The 18,874-nt window shown below is 41.6% G+C and overlaps 1 protein-coding gene across 2 annotated transcripts in view; it reads right to left on the bottom strand.

Moving 5' to 3' along the window:
- ARF1 (ARF GTPase 1) overlaps positions 1-15,903 on the bottom strand; it is a 145,728-nt gene extending 129,825 nt beyond the window's left edge. Inside the window, exon 1 of one of the 2 annotated variants that reach the window (XM_069210982.1) lies at positions 15,768-15,903. The gene's annotated coding sequence lies outside the window, so the exon portion shown is untranslated. Of the gene's footprint in view, positions 1-15,517 lie in introns of both variants that reach the window. The other variant, XM_069210983.1, reaches the window with a different exon arrangement.
- Between the last annotated feature and the right edge of the window lie 2,971 nt (positions 15,904-18,874).

The following is an 18,874-nucleotide window of genomic DNA, read 5'->3' as shown; positions in this document are numbered from 1 at the left end:
GCATGTTCACCATATTTATTGTTGCAGATAACCAGATTGTGTAAAACGAAATTCTACAATGTGTTGTTTAACGCTCTGCTACATCAACATCGCCCAAATCTGATGTAAATTCTATTGTTGGATTTGAAGCGTTAACTTTTTTTTTTTTGCATTCGACGTATATTTTTAAGGCAAAGAAGACTGTTTTAAAGTTCGACCCACCATTTAGAGAAGACGAGATAATTTCCTTAAAGAAAATTTGCACGCTTCCCTCGTTTAGGATGAGGTCCCCATTATTTCAGTGAACAGCTTTTAACCTCCTAAAGAAATGCCCCTTAAATGCTAAGTGTATACGATTAGTTGTGCAATTTCTGCATGGTGCATCCTATATCTGATTCTAAAAGTTGTGTGCAAAGGTATTTTACCAGTGGAGAGATTGCGTGCCACATAGGAAGTTTGGAAATGAATTTCTTAGGAAGCTCTAGCTCCAAATAGTGGTTTGATTAATATCTTCAGTTACTTTAAATTAATTTGTAAAGTGAACTGCCACTGTGGTCGCCTGTTGCTTCTAGAAATCAGCAGATATAAATACAACTTTACTCAGCAGGGCTACTTGGAAAAGATTGGGTCTTACCAGCTCAGAGGGACTTCAGAAGTTCTAAATTTCTCAGACTGAAAGGGAGCAATTTGAATAGAGTAAAAAAGCTGGCACAGAAAAGGATCCAACAAACGTCTTGCTCCCTAGATAAGTGGAAATGTGTATATTTTGCACACAACCTATTGAGTTTTTCTGGGTACTACAGCTTAACATTTACAATTAAGAATCAAAGATATTCCCGTATGCAGTCATTTTCAAAAAGGAGACTGGAAGCCCAAGATAAAGACTAATTTTATAATCTAATATTGTGGGATGACAGTATATTGTGCTTCGAGGTAGTTATATTTAAAAACAAAAAAAAAACACACACACACACGGAAATGGGCATTGGAGTTACCAGACTGGTGGAAACTATGAATATACCATGAACCTCAAATTCCTAATGACAGGATCTGGTGCAGTACAGATAGATAGATACCAGTAGCTTCTTGCCGAAAATCAGTGGGCCAGAAAAACATCTTGGCCTTACAAAGAGGAAAAGAAAATGCCTCGTGGAAGCAAAAGCCTGGAGCGTCAACATTCCATTGTTTTCATTCACAGCTGTTGCTCTGCGCAAAGGCATCATGGAGCCCGAGGGGATTTCAATCCCCTCGGGCTCCATGAGCCCTTTGTTTAATTTATTAGAACATTATGACCTCTACTGGAAGGTCATAATAGCTTTACGGCCCTCCGAAACTGAGCTATACTGACAATTAAGTCCTGCTCCCATGTTAAAGGCCCTCACGTTCTTGGGCTCGGGCCTCTAATGGCTGGAATAGCATGCTACGGCAGGGTATAAGGATATAGTAAGAGTTATGGTGTTTGTGCTATTTGCACAGGCAGAAAGAAATTACAAACTAATTGGTTAGTCTGGCGCCGCAAGCCCTGACTTAAGTACCAGCCCTTTGGTTTATGAGAAGGCAAACTAAAAGGCATTTTGTATAACTAATACCAGTGTTGGTGCTGATCGTCCAAAGGGAGGATGTTGACTTTAAAAAGAAGGCCCTAGCAACATGAAAATAGTTAGAGGCGACACTCCAAAACTATTCGATGAGGAAAGACCCTGAACGGATTGCAGAAACCAAATTCCATGAACGTTGTCTCTTGTATTACTCGCAAACCTTGAGGACTAGCTCAAAAAGCATGGACGTAGCCAATGGGTCTCACTTTTGGGACCTTATAAGTTCTTAGCCGGAGCTAAAGGCTTTTCAAATGTCTTTAAGCTATGTTGTAGAGCAGTGTGGGTATCAGCCAACCATTGAAAGAGAAGGTATTGCAAACAATACTGAAAATGTGACCTGAAGTCTACTGCAATGTCAGCAGCAAGTGCTTAACTTATAAGCTATTGTGCATAATGGCTTAATGACATGAAACAGTGTGGTGGCCCAATCTCTAATCCAAAAGGCTCTAGAAGATCTATCCATGTTTTTTCTTACATTAACTGCTCTGCCTTTCATGTATGGAAATAACAACTCTGAGCTCTTTAAAACTAATTGCTGAGTGGGTACCGACCTTACTGTGTACATTTACTCTAGTTTTAGTGCATCCGAATTCTAAACTCACTACTGAGCAACAGATCAGCTCTTGTGGAAATCTCCATAGCTCTTCTTTCTGCCATACATTTCTTTTTTGAAGCGCTACTCATAGTTCACTCACAGTTTTGTGATCTGCATGGTACACTTTCTTTGCAGCGGGCACATTATCACTCTGTGCTATTTTATGAGTAAAAACTCTAGACAAAATTCGGATCTCTCACCAGCAGTAACAATCACCAGTTATCTTGACTTTTTTTTGTTTTATTATTGCCTGAAAACTGCTGGAGGCACAAGCAAGTTTAGTGGTTCTAAACCCATAAGCTACTTTTTAAACAGCACCCACACAAGTCAGTGCATGGTCGCACCACCCTAAAGCCGGCCCTGCACCCACGCATGTAACCAGTCAGGCGTACTCAGGCCAGGGGTGCATTAACAGTGCCTGAGGGGGGGGCCCCCCCCTTGAGCTCGGGGGCACTACCGCACCACAGGTCTACTGTTCGGCCTCTGACTGCTAGTGTCAGATAACAGGTGCAGTGACCGACCGTGAGTGAAACAAGGGGTACTACAACAACAGATAGCTCTTGTGGGGGTCTGACTGCATGTGACTCACATACAGTTGTATTGACACTGGATGAAACAAGATGCAGAGTGTCAAACAGATGGACAAACAGGAGTGGGCTAGACAAGCAGGACACTAAATGCAATATACAAAGAAGGTACCCTGGATAAAGGTGACTTACACCACTAGCAGAAGGGTGGGCACGAGTGCAAGAGGTAGACATACATGGCTGGCTTTAAAGGCAGTGCGTGCCAGTGGGAGAACCAACCCACTCATGCCCATGTTCCCAGTCCTGGGGTTTTATTTAAGAAAATGGGTCATTCTGGGACTTGTAGTCTTCACTTGAGCTTCCTTCAAACTAATTGCACTAACACGTCTGAGGACTTCCCTGGACTTGAGAGATGACGGGCTACACATCAGGGGTACTGAGTGCAAGTGGTGGGCACCAAGAGAGTACCCCCCAACCATGAGAATATACTGTTACCTCTCTGTTCACCCTCCAAAATAATAATTTAGTTCAAGTACTTTTAACAGGTGTACACGAAGCAGAGCTCTCAAGTTTTCCCATTCCATATGCAAGAAGCTCACCCAGCCCAGGATTTCTCCAACCACATTCTGGGATTTGTAGTTCTGGTTAACCCATGAGAAATCCAGGACTGCACGTCTCAGAATGAAAAGAAAAAAGGGAGGATTGTGCATGCTACTCCTACATGGACCTCGTAACTGTAACAGCTCTGGTTAGAGAAAACACCATGAGGGCCTTGTCAAGGGTAGTAGGTGCTTTATAAATAGAATTACATTCCCCAGACGGGAGCAAGCATTCACTGATGGTCATGGAAGGTCACAGAGTATGAACTGCATTCACTCTAAGTAAATGTTAAATACCAGCACAGAGTTAATGCAGACACAAAACGACAGGCCAGAGGTGTAGTATGAAGAAAGATAAAAAGACAGCTGTGGAACAAGTCCCTTGTGTACTTTCACCTCCAGGCTGTATGACAAGTCTGGATATCAAAAGAACCAAACACGTCCCGCACAACACAGTGAGACACATACACCGTACCCAAACACCCCTGTTCCACCTGCTCCTTTTTAAACATCCAGTGCTGGCACTTCTCTGTGTGGAGCAAAAGCATTTTAGTTCCGTATACTGAAAATTTCTGTGTTGCCATTTACTGCTCTTTCAGTAATGTACAGAGGTCGAAGTGCATTATTAAGTAGGGGGAACGGGGATCCTGAGCGCAATGGGGACAGAGTCAATGAGCAAGGGAGGCAGGTGAAAGGGTGGATAGAAAGAAAAATAGATCTGGACTGATAGCATGTGCTGGACGCCGGCAGGTAAAAAGAGGCGAAAAACAAAATAAAAAAAATTTAAAACATCTTTATAAGCCTGTTTATGAGGGGAAGCCCCTAGCAGCGATCCGGATGCTGCATTTCTCAGTCTGTAGACCCTGGGAGATTAAATGAACTTGATTGCAAACAGTAACACCAGCACGAATCAAACAAGAAAATAGTCCTACAAAACACCAGATAAACAGAGTAAGGATACAATACTTGGCCCCTGCTCCGTGAGTGGAACATTTGCAATGTAATAGGTCTTGCATTTGTGAAAGTTTGAGCTAGTGGTGTTGAAAATGGCATTTAAAAAAAAAAAAAAATACAAAATAAAAAAAAAAAAAAAAAAACTTCTTTTGTATGCAGTAAAGTGATAATTGCATAGTGCATTTACTGTTGTAATGTGCAGGGAAAGGGTGCAGTACCACAGGCTGCCACTAAGAGTCCCCTGGGACCTATTTTGGCTACGTAAGGTACTGCACCCCATAATCTTGAATTTAACACATCCCCAATGACTTTCAGGTGCTTTGTTGAAAAATGAAGCACAGCGCCAGTTTTAAGTTAAGTTTGACCCTGTGCATTCAGGTTATGAGGGTGGGTGGACTAGTATTATGGTGGCTGAAAAAAACAAAATAAGTTACAATAAACATTTAAAGAGAGTGCAAAATTAAGTAAAGCATGTGAAATGTAAGCAGGAACAACATGGTTACTTAACGCTTTTAATATGCTGGCTGAAAAAAGCCTGCAACATTTGTTCTAACGTGCACCAAGCAGGAAAAGGGTGCAGTACCACAGGCTCACCTTAGGACCTCTTTTGGCCATAAAGGGTACTGCACCTTTCAATGTTGAACTCAACACATCCTCAATAACTTTCAGGTGCTGTGCTGAAAAATGAAGTGCGGTGCCGGTTTTTAGAAGTTTTACCCTGTGCATTCAGGTTATGAGGGATGGGAGAGAAGAGTAATATGCAGGCTGAAAAAAAAAAGTTGCAACATCCCGAGATCTCCTCGCTGCTGTTACTAAGAAGATGGTGGAACTGGAGGGGTGGCCTTTAATTAAACGCAACATGAGCTAATCTGTGTAAACACTTTCATCCCACGCTTTCAGTGGCTGAAACATACTATTATATTGTATGCAGGGCACACAAAAGATGTGTAAGGGCCAGCAGAAAGAGAGAAGAATGCAGAGTTGTAGGTGTAGTAAGCGGGATAAATCACAGTTTGTGAAATGACCAACATTTTTAAGTCCTTCCAGAGAAGGGGTGTGTGGATGTGTTTTTGCCAGTGTGTAAAAATTCCTGGTGAAATCCAACAAACATCGCACCATATCCGACTGAAATCACCTTTCTATGCCATAACAGATGACCGGGTGTATGTATGTATATATTTATTTTTTTAAGCGACTTCCGGATCGTGACCGAATTCTTGGTGCTGGATAACTTATGGCTTAATCTCCAAAATCACTGCAGTTATTTCGCCGTTTTATATAGCACAAACACGACCAGCAGGCATCAAAGCGGTTTCTAGGAGCAGCAATTATATTACATAAGTGCCGAATCATTTTTAGGGGTCACAGGGAGATTAAGTGTATTGCCCAGAATCACGGGTTGGTGAACCAACACTGATGCTTGAACCTTGTTCCCCAGTCCAAAGGAAGTTGCTTTGGCGCTATGCCACATTTGAGACGTCTGTTGACAGAGTGTTAATTACAGAAGTAACACTTTGGATAGCAAGGACCAAAGAAAGTAAGATTAAGTAAAGCATATGAAATGTAATCAGGAAGAACATCGTTAAGTTAACGGTTATACACTTATAATACCAGGGAAAGGGTGCAGTACCACATGCTGTCCCTAGGGACCTCTTGGTCACAAAGTTCTGCACACTGTAATATTGAATTCAAAACATCCCCAATCACTGGAGAGCCAGGCTGAAAAATGAAGCACGGCATCCGTTTTGAGTAACATTTTACGCTGTTCATGCAGGCTATGAGGGTGAGGAGAAAAGAGTAATATGCTGTTTTAATAAAAACAATAATAAGTACGAAGTTGTGTTATATGCAACTTCAAGTAGTCAAGTAAAGCGCTCTTCTGATCGAGTTTGCGCTATATGAAGCTTCATGTCCTCATGTAAAGCACTCAGGACACCAAACAAACAGCAGCATGCCCAAAACAAGGAAAAAAACAAATACAACATACGGCCATGCAGCGCGAAGCAGCGAGGCAAAAGAAAATAAATAGTGCCCCACAATAAGCTGTATGGCCAATCGTGCAAACATCCATGTAACAGGGTCAGTCTGCAAGGCAGTAACAAAGCAACCTCAAGGATTTACCCACGAAATCAAGGGAATTTTGAAAGACAGGCCAAGGAACGAGTTAAAGTGATGGGGGTGGCTTTAAGTCCACCACAGAAGTATATGCTGAAGTAAATACAAGAGGTATTGATTGCTTGACCTAAAAAGGACAGTTTGTTTGAAAGATGCTACAAAGAATGGAGTATAGAATGTGCCCTTAAAGAGACTTAAGTTGCATGTTTTCTAAAGCATCCATTGAGGATTAGTTTGGCACACCACAAACATATTTTAACAGTAGGCAACTGCACTACAATATATGGACTCTATGCCCCATTCCTCTATGATAGACCTTCTCAGTAAGGAAGATATTTGATAGGTCAGGGGTGGTCACCCATAAAAAATGACTGGCAGGAGCGTATAGCAGTGTTTGGATACCTTTTAACATGTGAAGTGAGTTCTGGTGGCTAAGACATACGTCCAAAGTAAGAAGTACTGTTACTTGTGAGTGAGGTAGAGGGGAGATGTTCCTAGTGCAATCCTCTCTTGAAGGAAAAGACACACTGAACAATAAACTGGTAAGCTTGGAAAACAATGCACATTAAAGTATGTTTCTTGGGTGCACCAATAATATTAGAGGGGGTTAGGCATTATGTAGTCAGCCTTTTTCAGGTTAAAGCAAAAGCCTTCAGTTTGGTTTTGTGTTTGCAGTTTTTTTTTGTACTGTTTGGAAAGTCTAACAGTTATGGCTGCTACAGTCTAGGTAGGTCAGGAACAGTGTTCAAAAAATATTTATCTTGTGCAGACTGACGCAGGGAAACCAGGTTCCAGTCACTGCATATGCTCAACATCCTGTGTCTGTGGAAACCACTTAATGCCATGGTTTCATATAAAACAAGCATTTGCAATGCAATAGGTCTCGCATTTTTTCGAGTTAGACAACCCTAGATACGTTGACGTAATGGTGTCACAGTAATGGGAACATTCACTGTCCATTCACTCAATGTAAACACACAACGTTGCCCTTAAATATCCTCATTCGCAAACGCCATTTGAGAGAGAAAATTCTACTAACAATGATTCTGTGATTGCCTATTTTCACTGAAAGGGATTATTTTTGTGTGTCCAAGTTGAATCTAAGTGTGCAAAATCTTTTTAAATGGGCTTTCGCTCTCAGAAGAGAAAGCAAACTATAGCACAAAACAGCTAATATTCTTGGTCACAGAGTTCAGTCATATAATAAAAATGGCTGCACAATCATCCAGAGCTTCCTGCAGTCATTTTTTTATAAAACACAATTTGAGCTCATTGTATGAATTTCACGTCCATCTGTTCCATTTTGAGCCTATAAACTTATGTCATATTTTCTGTGTTTTTATTTCATCAGCTATTGATTGGGTTAGGCTTATGTTGTCTTTAAACTAAGAACTGAGTGCATCTTCTTAAAATTCTTAGGGAAAGCCTTGTGAAAGAGCAGAACAGACCCTGTACCTACAATTTCCACATGAATTTTATTATCCAGAAGTGTATTTGGTCCTTGTACACTCAACTAGAAGTCCCTACAACGTCTAAATAAGTGTCAGATTTGCCTCAAGTGCTTGTGTGTTAAGTGGCGATATTATTAGAACTAGAACAGGGTTCTTTCAAAAGACAAAGCAACCCTCAAAGTGGCAGCAACTCCAAGAAAACCACATTGACAACTGTAGCCATATTTATTTATTTTTTAAATAACTTGAATAGTTACACAGGGAGACTTCAATCATTCACACACATACAATGCAGCAAAATGCTAAAGTAGTATTTTTTGTATCCATGTAGAGCTGTGATTTAGAAGTATGACATATCATTGCAAAAGCTGTAACGAGAAACAACCAACAGTGTGGTCACAATAAGGATACTGAGCCTGGCACTAATCTAAGGGAGAAGTTCTGCGTAGAAAGGGTGATAAATGCCTGAATAGGCCTTCAGTTGTTTTTTTGTTTTTTTAAGTGGCTTTGTAAATATACCCTGCTTAGGAATCAGATTGCAAATTTATTTAAAAAAAAAAAAAAATGTGTCATGCAGCCAGTGTAAGAGAAATAACATACACAGGTGACAATCTACAGCAGACAGACAAGTGGACAACCAGACAACCACTGCTGCCCCTTTCAGGACCAATATATATGAACTCTTAGTACAGCTGTTGAGTAAATGCCTTCTGATTAAAAATACCCTCTTGGTCACTGTACTGGTGTTTACATGAGCCTCAATTCAGCCTGCTCTACAATAGGCCAGGGTGGAAGAACATGTCCCACTGCTGTGATATTTTAGTACAGTACCAGCGGGCTCGAATGTAGAACTTTGTAACCAGTCCATGCCATTGAGTAAAATGTATTTGAATCTCAGGAAGTGCCTTGTTTTGGAGTTTGGTGGGGGGGGGTGCGAGAGGTCAAAATGCTTACTGTACACCAACACTGGTGTTAAAGAAACAACAGGATTGTTACCTGCAAGAAGAGGTCTGGCCCATAACATGGGCATAATAGTACTGTGGACACAAAGGTTTTTAAGCCAGGGGTTCCTACTACTACAGACCATGCTGACTTCAGGCTCTGAGCATGTTACACAATGTTAACATTACCCTGCAGCATTCGGGCCCTTCACAGTTGTGTCAGTTTGCAGGAATTACTCTTGACGTCACTATTTTTACTTCTTACACACAGCCGTCAGGCTTCAACCTTTTGAAATCTCTTCACGGTCTTCTCTGCCCCTATCACTTGAGCACCCTATCTTGTCAGAGCTGATCACGTCAGTATTTCGTATGCAGCACAACGCTCAGCAAAAGAAAACTCTGGTACATTCTGGGTGCCTTTCGCTCATTCTCAATGGGTCGCCCCTAAATTTCTAAGTGAAACTTGGTGGGAAAGCACAATTTATACATAAAGCATCGGAATTAAATATTAAAAGTCTGTTATAATGATAAGTAAAAGTGTATCACAGAAATGGAAGAATTCCCAATTGCCATCTAGACACACTGCGTAAGTCCAAAGTCAAGGAAGTGAGAAGCTACGTTAGTAATTCCTGTAACTGGAATAGTTCAGCTAATGCTAGCTTCACAGTGCTTATGCATAACGAAAGGTCAGGCAAATAAAAAAATATGTACATAAAGAATTACAGCCATTGTGTAGTATCAGTAGACCAGACATGTCATGTGAAAGCTCAACACATGTCTCAGTGCAGCTCATTTGGCAACCATTAACAAGTCAACGCCTGCCAAATGATTAGACTAGAGTTGCCAATGACACCCTATAAGTACATAAAAAAACAAGAGCTCTCTCACCTTGTTCCTGGGAGGCAGTAGGTTGCTCATTGGAGTCCTATTGCAAACAGTATGCCGGTCAACTTTTCCTGTGAGCGAGTGCCTCACCAACACCGTCACGGCTATCGCATGCAACTGAATGGTTCACAGCCACACGCCAAATAGTCACAACCACTGGCCGCAGAGGAACTCCCAGCCCATGAGAAGGATAAAAAAAACAGCCCATGAACAGAGAAGACGGACTGGCAGGGTTAACTCCCTAGCAGTTCAACAGAATTCTACGTCAGCTGACCCGTGTGGCGGAGTAAATGTGACGGCCATCTTGGAATGGTGAAGGTTGAATAACCTTTAAATTAAACACTGTTTATAAAGCGTTATAGAACATGAGCGCTGATGGAAAGTGCTCGCGGCAGCCGTAAGTGGGAGCTGCGCTATAGCTGCAAAATACAGCGTGGCAGGCGCCCAGCTAAGCATGAAAATAAGTGATTTTAGGCAGCCTGCTCTGTTTGCGCATGAAAAGTAAAGAAAAACAAAAACATGAGCACTGATGGGAAGTGAGCACGGTGATGGGGAAGTGCTTGCAGCAGCCGTGAAGTGGGCATCGTGCTGTAGCTATAAGAAAGTGCAGCAGGCGCCACGCATCAAAAGCAATAAATACCAAACAAGGAGGCGGGAGGGAGGAATGTTGTTTTAAAATGGAATGCTATTTCAAAATATAGGAAACTACAGTGTAGAAGCTGAACACAGGCAAACAGTAAAAAGAGTAGGAACCAAAGAAAAAAATAGCCCCCTCAAAATAACAGATAAACACACCAGTGTAATTAAATAGTAGTTAGCCCCTGCTCTGAAAGAGAAAAAGGAGGGACAAAGAGGCATTACTGACCACTAGAGAGCAAGGATTTTAAAGAACACTGTAACAAACAAATTAAATTGCTTTAAGTCCACAGTATAAGTATACTTAAATACACACAAGGGTAAACGCTTACGCTCAATCTAAAAATGAATCAGACGTTAGGTAAAGTAACTGGTGTTCATGTAACGCTCTAATGCCAATGGGCAGAGTTCGCTCTAAACCTATTTAAAATAATATTCTTGACTTAGAGAGGATCAGAAATGGAAATGCAGATTATTTTTCTTTTACTATCCCACTAATGCGTATCACTCGCTTTTTATGGCAATTTTAACATTATTTTGTTCTGCATGTCTCACAAGTAGACAATGTTCTTTTTCATCCACAATTAAATACGCTTTAGAAATTGTGACATTTCTATGATTTGCCTAATCTTTCTGGAGAAGGAGGTGACCTTGCCTAATGACAATACACACTTCATCTGATGCTGCTTTATTGCTCGACTTATGGTATGCATGTAAGCACTCACACGTTGACACAGTGCCACGCATTTAGGAAAAAAAAAAATTTCACAAACAAGTGCTACTACGACAAATAAATATATAACATACTATTACTACTTCTCAACGTAAACTCCATTTAAATTCATATAGCTACATGTTACTTTCTATTCAATAATCAGAAAGCCATTACCAAACTCAGACTTTTCAACACCAAAAAATGTGAGTGGCCATGAAGAGAACAGACCGTTTTTTTAGCCACTATGGGATAAAGAGTGATGCTATACAACTACTTTTAGTCTAAAGACTGCAGAAAACACCAAGAACTTAATTACCCTTGATTAATTTTAATAGTGGCAAATGGCGGGGAAAAAAAAAAGTCATTAACCTGACATGGTAGACGAAATTATATACTTACAAAGATGTACATTTTTTCAGGAGTCATTGAAGAGAGAAAATGCAAAGAGGCATAGTTGTATTGTAAAAAAGGGAACAAGATACAGTTTTGCTGTGACATTTGTGGAAGTTGCCACAACACATTACAGCTGTGGTTCGTATTTCTGATGCATGGTGCTCAAACCATGATTCAAAATGAAAAGTGAACTTCATAATGGTGGTAATTTGTACACACATCAAGGACTGTAACTGGGCCTCACAACAAAGTTGAATTCACCCACAATAATGAAAATCTAAGAACTTAACTTCAAAAAGAAAGATGCTATTAAACACCACTAAGCACAAGCAAAAACCAAAGTAAATTTAAAAATGTATTTAAAGGTTGTCATAGTAACAGCAGTTTAGAAGTAAAATGGCAGCTGAAAGGAGTGCAACAAGTGAGGTGGGGCAATGGAAAAATCATGTACAAGGGGAAATCAACGTGGTTGGGAAAGAAAAGGGGAGTGAGCACAGAGGAAGAATGGACTAGCTTGAGGCTGAGGGCAGTGGGGAAGGGCTGGGCGTTTGAACTAAAAAAAAAAAAAAAAAAAAAATGATGGACAGGTGAGTGTAAGGCAATGGACAAGCAGAGGATGGGAGTACCTGAGCATGTGGGGCTAGGGCATTTTTTTGAGTGGGAATCTGCATTTGAGGGAGAACAATATAACATGAGCCCTCCTCGAATGCTCAAAGAGAAAAATATATAAATATGTATTTCTCCGAATGTAAGCAGCGGAGGGAAAGAAGTCATCCAGTCAACACAATGATAAAACAACAATGCTCCAAGAGAGGGACAAACAAGTTAAAGAGGGAAAGCAATCCATTCAGAAGAAAGCAAATGAGTGACAAGAAAACCAACCAATGTTAAGCAACAGGGTGGCTCAAAGCCTGCTGTAGGTTTTTAGGTAGAGCACGTAAGCACTTTGACCTGTTATAAGTATAGTGGGCTTTTAATCACGCCCATCACACACATTTGTTTGTTGGCTTGCCGTTCAAAAACCCATTGTTATTATTGGTAATTGCTTCATGTTTGTCCCTCCTTGGGAAGTTTTGTTACCGCCTTGCAGACTGCCCCTGTTAAATGGCTAATTGCTGATATGTCTGACTGTGGGCGAACTTCTCTTTCCTTTTGTCTCTCCTTCGCGCTCATGGCGCTTTGAATCGGCTTGCTTATGGCAACTAACGTTTTAGTTTTCATTTTCAATGTGTGGGGCAAGAAAAGTCCACTTACGAATTTACAATGCCAACAGGTCTAACTGGAGGAAATGCGAGACCCATTACATTGCAAATGCTTGGTGGTATTGTCCACATCTATGGCACTGAAGGATGCAGGCTCCAGTAGTGTCATAATGAGCACATCATGGCACTTTTTTATGTTGTGCAGCATCAGCAAAAGGCATTTCTCTTTTTACAAACGTTGAATAGGATCACGCGAAACTATTGGCATAATCCCAGTAGGTCTAGAGGTGAGACCTAAAGGCTCTGTCAACCCTTATTTATTTTGCTTTTAGCACTCCATGGGAAAACATTTGTCCTCACTCCTTCCTTTTGTCCCTTGTGTACTGCTTTCCACTCCGCACCACTGACTCAGTTGCTCTCCAAACATAAGCTTATCTGTTGCTTTCCTTTATAACACTCCTCCCACTTGTTGCTATCCTGCACTTCATAGCTCACCGATGCTGCGCCCCTGCAGCATTAGATGCGCTCCCCACCTCCAATCCTCTACTCCAATCTAACTCAGGTTTTAATACTCGACTCCACAGCATTCCTCCCCAAAACGCTATTCCCTTGCTCCCCCATCCCTCCCTGCTGGGCGTTCCCTTTCCAGGTCTTAGGATTTTCTGTACTTTCCAGAGAGGTGCTGCATTGCTTCATCACATTACGTGATGGTACGTGGCGGCCAATGTTTTTTCAACCTGGAGTATGGCCAGTGGCCACCACTGGCTTTCCCCCCAATGATGGTGAGGTATGAGAAACAAGCATTTGCAATGCAATGGGTCTTGCATTTCTCCAATTTAGAGCTATTAGCAGTTGTAAACTCCCAATCAGAGTTTTCTTGCCAGATTACATGGAAAAAAAGAAAAAGAGCACAATCGCGCTGCTACAGTTCACTCGTAGTAAAACCTATCGGCAAAAGTTCAATTATCTAAGTAACCAGCAAAAGTGCAATTAACTATGAGGGTCGATGTCATGCAAAGCGTTCGACTTCTGCCAAGCAAGATTGCGATGCGAAAAAATATAAAAAGTAGTCCACAAACTGGACAGAAAACAGAGAGCCTCCCATGTTTTCAGTACTTGGTCGCTGCGCTCGAGGAGGGCTAACCACCGGAAAAGGCATGACATATGTATGCCTTCCACTAAGGAAAGGAAGCAGATTTTAAAAGGCAAGCCCACGAACCAATGAAAGACACTGACGTGACATGGACAGGGCTCCGAGCACTTTTTTTTTTTTTAACTAAAGCGTCTCGCAGGCGATATGCATGCGCAAGCGCATGTGACACAGGCTCGACCCTAAAAAGGATCAATGATAAGTAACGCCAACATGGCAGCCATAATGCACTGACATGGGTAGGTGTACTGGCTTGTCTATTCTTGTTTTAATGATTCACTAACCAACTACTTTGAAGCGATTTTCTTATGCACTACTATGTGCAATCCATGTGCGAACTTTAGTCACTAAAAGATTTAGTCCCTCTTCAAAGATTATAAACTTTCTTCAATTTGAAGAAGGGAAAAACGGCAAATAGCGATAAATAAAGTTGTCAATGTTGTAAAAGGCCAAAAGTATTTGGTTGCAGAGTGCACAGTTTCAAGGATAATCAAGTACTAAAAGAAGCTCTTCTAAATGGGGATCTCCACAAAACTATTATTGTATTTAACTGGAAGGTTATACAAGAAAACGAAGCATTCCGCCACGCGGCCTGAGCTTCTCTCCTGGATTTTCCGCTGTTGGGAATAAACTTCGCCCACCCAGAGACATAAATCGGGACTCAAACTTTCCTGCTGGCGTTAAGTTAGTCTGTGCTCCCTGTCCTCAATGTATGCTTAACTTTATTGATTTAATTAATAAAACTTGTTAGAATACGACCGCAATAAGAAATTAGATAATACTATTTTAAAACGAGTTAATAATTCAGGGCGTCTACTAAAAGTACGTAGGATGCATAGAGATCAGACCACCTTACAGTATTCTAAATTACTACTACCACCACCCAGTGTTCCAGGCTTCAGACGTTCTTATATACTCCAGTGGTTAAAAAAACATGTCCCGCGCTTGCCAATTCACTCAGTATTAAAAGAAACACGCACAGACCTATGTGGAAACAGCTCACGTTATAAGACCGAGTTATTAGGATTAAAATTGACATACGAACTCAAGAAAGAGCTACTGGGGTGGGGCGCACGATTTCTTAGTAATTATAGATAATTTTAATGCTCGGACTTATTTTTTGGCCGATAATCTTCGAACTAATGTTATATATGGTTTGCTCTTAACAGCAATGTTCAGTGCGTTAGACATAAGAGCTACTTGCCGAGGCTGCTCAAAAGTAAAACTACGACGATCAGTGGTTAGCCAAACTTGGGGTCTGACCATCGGGCGTCTGAATTCACGTGGCTGCTCTAATGGGGAATCTACAGAAACGTAGAAAGACCTGGGCCCGCACTTTCCTGGATATGTATATACACACAGTTTCACTTATCAGTGATACGCCCAGTTTTATGAAAGGCAGTTGATTTACTTCAAATGTCTGTCTAGTGTGCACTACATATCGGAATACCTATTTTACTACTACGGCCACGAAAACCCACACAGTTTTCCAGTTTTACTACCGCCATCTCAGCCTAATCACTCATCCAGTGCTCAACATCCCTCCAGATACCAGTGTGCTTTGCCGTCCCCACTTATCCCAGTAATCAACATCATACTAGAGGGCTACCAATGTTCAATCCCCATAATATACCAGTGGTCCACTCCTGAACACCTATCTCTCAGAGTTAAGCTCCAAACGCCGACCAGGGCTTAGGAACTACCGATCTCCCAACCAAGCAGCACCCAACCAAAGCTCTCTGCTCTCGCCACCCCAGCCCACCCTTGCGTTCTTTACCTGTCCGTTTTCTCAGTGCCCTTGTTTCTGTTGATACTCCCCTGCTGTAGTCGAAGAGGGATACCCCATGGAACTGACTTCCCCCACCTCTACCAGGATTCTCTTCGCTTAACTCTCCTCGTACCCTTCCTCCGTTTACTTAGGCCTTCCCTTGCTATTAGTGCATCTCTTCGCCCTTTATATTCAGCCTAGTTTGCTCAATTCCGCTTCTTCCCTACCCCAGCCTGTAATGTCCGACCAAGCGCCTCACCCTATGCCGCCCGTTCCCGGCTCTCTCCCACGCCCGCTGTCGGCGTTGCCTCCGCTTCTCCTCCGAGGCGTTGGTTCCCTTCAAACAAGATGGCGGCTCCCGGTGTCCCCCCACCGGCCACGTCAGTGTCAGTCCCGATGGATTCTGGGTAGAAACAACGTTCTTCTGCCAGCCTCGCAATAGGCGGCCACGTTGTAAGGGTACCCTCTAGATGTAGAAATATCGACAGATCATTGCAAAGAAGCAGAACAGAACGAGTAAAATAAAAGATTAATGAAAAAAATTAAGTTCAATTTGTTCTTCACAACCCATGTAAATATGATTTTAAGCTCACCCTAAAGCAATTTAAATTTTCTTAGAGAATTGCAGACCAACTTTCTAAATAAAAAATGAATAATACAATTTTTATAGCAAAGTAATAACATTTATTATTGAGTTTAGATTTTGCCGACATCGGTAACTAACTGTATTTCTTCAAATATGGCCGCTTTATTTCCGCATAGATGCTGTTCTAGTCGTTGCGGTCCTCTCAATTCTGATCTCTCGTTCATCACCGAAACACTCTTGCACAGGGTTTTCCACATCACTTTTCAGCGCTGTGACTTTATTGCTTGTCCCAGCCTGATCATAGAGCTATTATTACCCCAGTCACTTGTGTTTCAATTGAATGTTCAAATGAGACTAGCATTTTACTGTAAACTGAAGTTTAGTGTCACTAGAGCTTGTCGAGCAAGCAACTTTCTCGAGTGAGACAAGCCAGAGTTGAGCAAGGGGTTTTGGTGTTACACTAAGAGTCTCTCTATGAACCAAGTCATTAAAAACTTTAATTTGGCACGTGAATAATTTAACTGACTTAAAGTAAAATACAATCAGACTATTTCAAATCATACATAAGTTAGTTCTTGATCACTTGGGTTTCACTTTAGTAAGATACATTGTCAATGCACTGTCATATGTTAAAAGCAATTGTATTTAAACATAAACACCTCCCACTTACAATGTTCTGACTACAATGCTATGAGTGTCAATTGCCAAGGGCACGGTATATATTGCAAATGTTATTTTCTTTGGAGTGAAATTACAGTTCATGATAAAACCCACAACACTTCAAGTGCTTATATAGCACACACCCTAGACTGGCCCAAGGTGCCCACAAATTTGTCACCCGGTCAAATGGGGCACAGTGAAGTAAAGTGATTTACAGAGAATCACAAAATTTGGTCAAGAAGAGAAGCTAGAATTTGAACCAGACTGGCTGTTACATATTGTGCAATTCAGCCACTGGTGATCATCTCATGCTTTCTGCCATTCACCACAAAAGGTCTGCTTTGTGTTCAGTTATTTAAAAACTAATGGCCTCATTATGAGTTTGGCAGAGCTGTGGGGAGGAGACCGACGCAAAGCTGGAGGCCTTCCCCTGGGCCTATTACAATGTTTCCACCATATCAGGAGGTTTCTGCTGGTCAGCCCAGTCAAAACAGTGCAGCAGCACTGGCCTTAGCTCCTCAGGGAGCCGAGGCCAAACCCATCGCACAGAGGATGCCCCCAGCACCCTCAGAATGTGCACTGCCTGCCCTAGCAGACAGTGCGCATTCTGAAGGTGATGGGTGGGGGGGGAGGGTCTGCACTGCCCATGAAATGGACGTGGGCAGTTTGGGGGCCCTCCTGTGCCCCCCCCGCACTGCTGTTCCTCCAACCTTTTCATGGTGGGTACCCCGCCATGAAAAGGCTGATGGAAAGGGAAGTCGTGATCAGCACGGTGGTGCTGAACTCAGCGCTGCCGTGACTGACCACGACTTCAACCCCTGCCAACCTGTCGGGATCTGTGATCCTGGCCTTAGCGGTGGTCTCCTGGCAGTCTAACCACCAGGGTCATAATCTGGTCTGTTGGACCGCCAGGAGTGTGGCGTTCCAACCACCACTGTGACTTTGGCGGTCTCATTAACTACAAACTTGTAATACAGCCCTAAATTATTACACTCTTTTCAATAATTACAAAGATCACACTTAATTCAATGCAACATGATATCCACATGTAAAATGTCAATATGCCTTTTTTAAAAATAGTACTAAGTTAAGCACAGGAGTGCTGACGTGTTTTTCTCATCCTTCGCAGCATTAAAAAATGCTTCTTCGAGGTCGATGGGATCTTCAGACCCAGTGAGGAGTGTGGTAATCATACACAATCAATTCAAACCCAGACAACAAATTTTAAACACCATGACCAATTCACCTGCGGAAACAATACTCCATTCTGAAAAAAGTTTCAAAGCTTTATTTTATAAACACAAAGTCAAGGTCACATAAATTGGGTGCATAATCAAATTATAAAGGTAGACAAACACCATAGGTTGACCAAATCTATGAAACAGATTTAATCTACTCATCATCAAGACCATTAAACATTCAAGAAGAAGAATGCAATTTAATAAAGCAATCAGTTATGAGACAGAAACACTCTTTAAATAAGACTGTGAATATATTAGTCAACTCAGATTATAATTAATCAGAAATCAGGATTTGGAGATAGGTTCTTCCTACTGCTAGCCAAATTAGGACAAGCATGTGTGGGAACGGGCAAATGGGGGCAAAAGTCAAAAGAAAGGACAAAATAATTTGGCAAATTCATCGATCTTGGGCTAGGTTAAACTAAAAAAAATAAAACAGTCAGTTGTCAGCATGCTAAGCTCTACTAAAGAAAAACAGATCGGGGAAAATAACATTTGTATTAGAATATACCACTCGTAGGGTCAGCATTCAATTCACGTTCATCAGCACAGCATGTACATCATCAGCAAAGTCCATTAGGCATCATCAGGGGAAAGTGCAGAATACAGGCTGTACATGGCAATCAAGAAACATCCACAGGACAAATTAACAGAGCAAGATTCTAAAGGGGACTGCCTCAAACTTACTAAGTCCATCCATTACTTAAAAATACTGATTGGTCAGTTTAATGATAATAAGCAAAAAGGGGCAAAATATAATCAGTCTATTAGCACAAATCAAATTTACAACATCCACAACAACTTTCAGGCTTGGTGAGAAGTCGCCTTTCCTTTCCATGTGAATCCAATAGTTTAATACTTTTGTGCATCATTTGTTGC

The sequence above is a fragment of the Pleurodeles waltl genome, chromosome 10 (assembly GCF_031143425.1).
Source record: "Pleurodeles waltl isolate 20211129_DDA chromosome 10, aPleWal1.hap1.20221129, whole genome shotgun sequence".
Lineage (NCBI taxonomy): Eukaryota > Metazoa > Chordata > Amphibia > Caudata > Salamandridae > Pleurodeles > Pleurodeles waltl.
This window is presented reverse-complemented; position numbering and strand designations above follow the sequence as displayed.